The sequence below is a fragment of the Paramormyrops kingsleyae genome, chromosome 24 (genome assembly GCF_048594095.1).
Source record: "Paramormyrops kingsleyae isolate MSU_618 chromosome 24, PKINGS_0.4, whole genome shotgun sequence".
Lineage (NCBI taxonomy): Eukaryota > Metazoa > Chordata > Actinopteri > Osteoglossiformes > Mormyridae > Paramormyrops > Paramormyrops kingsleyae.
Window position 1 is genome coordinate 8,580,101 of NC_132820.1, and position 4,287 is coordinate 8,584,387.

Here is a 4,287-nt window from a genome sequence, read left to right on the forward strand (position 1 = left end):
AAAATGTGTAGATGAGAATGATCTGACCCATGTAATGCATTTTCATTTATCCATTTTGACTAGCCAACTCCCCACCGCCAATTTCCACTTGAGATACAATGATTATGTACACGATATTCGCATTACAGGCTAAAGAGGACACAAAAGTGGACGCTGTTTGAGCAATAACTGAAGAACAATCCATTACAATAAAGCAGTTGCATTCTAACTAGTAGCAAAATGATCTGTATGTATTTCAATAGTCTAGCTGTACGTGGGTAAGAGTTGCTGAGACCAACTGTCATTTTCAATGGGGCCATGCACTGCCGGTGAATCGCATGCGTCTCTCTGAACATCCCACGTGTTGCAAAGACATTATGCAGACACTTGTCAATTTAAACGTGAAACTACAATGTCAAACAAGTACACACTCATACCTGGGTAAGGCGGGCAGTCTGTCGACACGGCTACCTGTAAACACAAGAAACAAAAGGTATGAGAACCATTGGAACAGACCCAAGCAAGACAGCTGAAATTTGTGAATTCTAAATTTGAAGCTTCTCAGTCAGCTGAGAAGGATGAAATCACAGTTGTTCAGTACCAGTCTGTGATTGATTCTCAGTAAAGTTAACCTGAGTTCGACCTCAGAAGTACCAACTAGGTAGTATGAAGTGAAAATTAAAATGTACTGTTTGGTAAATGGTACTATGTGAACACTAGACATCACCATATAAAGCGACATTTCAAAACTTCCTAAAGTTTCAAAATCCAATCATTACGATCTGTCAGAATCCCGATATTTGCCACCACTGTTTCAGGGAGAAAAAAAAAATTTTACATTCAAAATCCAATACACTTCCTACAGAACTTCAACCTTCTGCTTCACTACTTGCCTCAGTCGTCTCCAATTTTGGCTCCAAGGCTTGTGCTGAAGGTGTTTTGGCCGTGTCATCTACTGGCTCTGTAAATGTACAGATGAGAATGATCTGACCCATGTAATGCATTGTCATTTATCCATCCCGACTACCCCCCCCCCAACTTGCACTACAGATACAATGAGTATGTACAAGATATTTGCATTACAGGCTGAAGAGGACATGAAAGCGGATGCTGTTTGAGCAATAACTGAAGAACAATCCATTACAATAAAGCAGTTGCATTCTAACTAGTAGCAAAATGATCTGTATGTATTTCAATAGTCTAGCTGTACGTGGGTAAGAGTTGCTGAGACCAACTGTCATTTTCAATGGGGCCATGCACTGCCGGTGAATCGCATCCGTCTCTCTGAACATCCCACGTGTTGCAAAGACATTATGCAGACTTTTGTCGATTTAAACGTGAAACTACAATGTCAAACAAGTACACACTCCTACCTGGGGAAGGCGGGCAGTCTGTCGACACGGCTACCTGTAAACACAAGAAACAAAAGGTATGAGAACCATTGGAACAGACCCAAGCAAGACAGCTGAAATTTGTGAATTCTAAATTTGAAGCTTCTCAGTCAGCTGAGAAGGATGAAATCACAAGTCTTGAATACAGGTCTGTGAATGATTCTCAGTAAAGATAACCTGAGTTTGACCTCAAAAGTACCAAGTACTGAGTGTGACGCGAAAAATAAAATGCACTATTTGGTAAATACTACTATGTGACCATTAGATGTTAACATATAAATCGACGTTTCAAAATTTCCGAAGGTTTCAAAATTTTCCAAAAAATTGTTCCAATTGTTACGATCCCTAAGGATCCCCATATCTGGCATCACTGTTTCAGGGAGAAAAAAATTCATTACATTCAAAATGCAATACACTTCCTACAGAACTTCAATCTTCTGCTTCACTACTTGCCTCAGTCGTCTCCAATTTTGGCTTCAAGTCTTGTGCTGAAGGTGTTTCGGCTGTGTCATCTACTGGCTCTGAAAATGTGTAGATGAGAATGATCTGACCCATGTAATGCATTTTCATTTATCCATTTTGACTAGCCCTTCCTAATTTCCACTTAAGTTACAATGAGTATGTACAAGATATTCGCATTACAAGCTGGAGAAGATGGAAAGCAAATCCTGTTTGTTTGAGCAATGTCTAGTGAAAATATTACAATGCATCTAAACATGCCTGGTTTCTGTACTCATGTCTGTCTGTCGCTGTGTATTTGATGAACATGATCATTCTGTTTTGATTCTTTCGCACCATTTACTACCATTAGGTCAAATTGACCCAGACACTTTATAAAGAATTCAAACATGCAGGAGTGTAGGATAACTATTACATGAGTCCATTTTCAAGATCTTCAACGAAAGAGAACAAAAGACATCAAGATTCACGGTAAAACAACGATTTATGCTGCTTTCTTTCTCTCCATTATTCATAGAGGAAACACTTTTATGACCCAAACAAGACACCAGGGTGGAGATGCATGAAATTTGAAAAAAAAAATTCACAATGTGATATTTGAAATTTTTACAATAAATATTGCGATTCATAAAATAAGGGTGTGTCAACTGTTGGTCGTGTTTTCGCAATTTGTCCTGACAAATGACTTGCTTTTGCTCAGCACTGTCCTATAGAATCCAAAACATATATTCACACAGCGGAAGACTATATATCTGTACAGCAGAAGGCTAATGTCTTTTGATTACCAGTTCATGTTCTCTTTTCTTCTCATTGCGTCATTTTTGTTACATTTCTCACAAACGCACCACACTATGAGTGAGTCCAACAGTAGGGATAAAAATTATTATAAGTGGCTCAGAGAGCACAGGCAAAGCTCATGTAAAAGTAGCAGTGGTAAATTTTTGCCTAATTTTGTAACATACTACATAATCTTGAATAGGAACCATCATTAAAATTGCAAAGCACGTTTCCAATGAGTAAAAATGTTTTAGGGTAACTTATTGATGGCTGCAACCTAGCTAACCATCATGGCCCATGTGATGCATAAAATGCACAGTTGATACTAATACCGCACATCGTGCAGCTCGACAACCACCCTTAAAATCAGAGTAAACTGTTGTGTGAGACAGACTTCTCTTATAGACGTCTTATAGATAATGGAAAATAAGAACCTTGCAAATTTTCTTTTCGTATCAAGCAGCTAATTCATTGTAGCATGATGCATTGGATTTCGTTTGCCTTACTTGACATGTTCTGTGATGTGATTATTACTCATGTGCACTTTGCGATGACCACACTGAAACGAAATATTGTGCAGCCCTCCACCAGGGGTTAAGCAGACTTTTGACGATTTTACATGCAAAAACATGGTATAAAAGTGAACACACTTGTACCTTGGGAAGAAAGGCATTCTGCAGACATGGCTACCTGGAAACAAGACAAATAAAAGGGATGTGAAGCACCAGGATGGACCCGCTGAAGATAGCCAAGGACATTTGTAATTTCAAGTTTTGCAGTAAGATGAGAAGGTTGCACTGTTGATCAGTACAGGTCTGTGAACGGTTATCAGCACTGAGAATCATTTTAACCTCAAAAGTAGCAATTACGGGGTATAAAATGCTTGAAACTAAAACTCAGGGGTGGCACAAGGTGGAGTTGGGTGTGATGGAATCCAAGGGCACCTGAATGAGCTAAAGCTAATCATCTTGTTTAGGAGATGCTAAGTCAACAAGACAATGTAGATGAATATAATATGCAAGCAAAGGTTGGAATGGTATCAGATTAAGAACTTCCAAAGAATGCCCATGGTCTGGGGGCAGTGACGTGCTGATTGGAATAGGAAAAATATTTCGTTCGGAACTAGAGATGGACCCCGTGTTCCTCATCCTGGGCCTCACAAGCAGATATGCGGCATGAAAAAGCAAGAGATTGTACTGCATTCTTACTTATGCTGCAAGGAAGAGCATTTTATTGCAGTAGATTAATGAAGTAGTACCAACTGTTAAAGGCTGGCAGAGAATGCAGTTTGATTTAGTGTCAGAGTACTGTACAGCTACATTGCATTCAGAGCAATTCTATAAAATGGGGGAACCCAATGTGAACCACGTAGAGCCTGGTGTCTCTACAATCATGCTGCAGTTTTTCCTAAATGTCCTTATTGCACATTATCATTGTAACCTTTGGTGCTATAAAAGAACAAATGAGCTAATATTGTGTTTTTCCATTGGCTTGTTCGGTGGTTTATATTAATCTTTTACTTGTTGCAAATGGAGAAAAGTAAGATTTAAAAAAAAAAAAAAAAGAAAATTATACGATCAAAACAGCATTTCAAAATATTTTTATTCATTCAGTCTCTCCAAGCACAGTTAAACAGATTATAATCTCTTAAAATAATTGACATCTTCATTACAGAAGACCA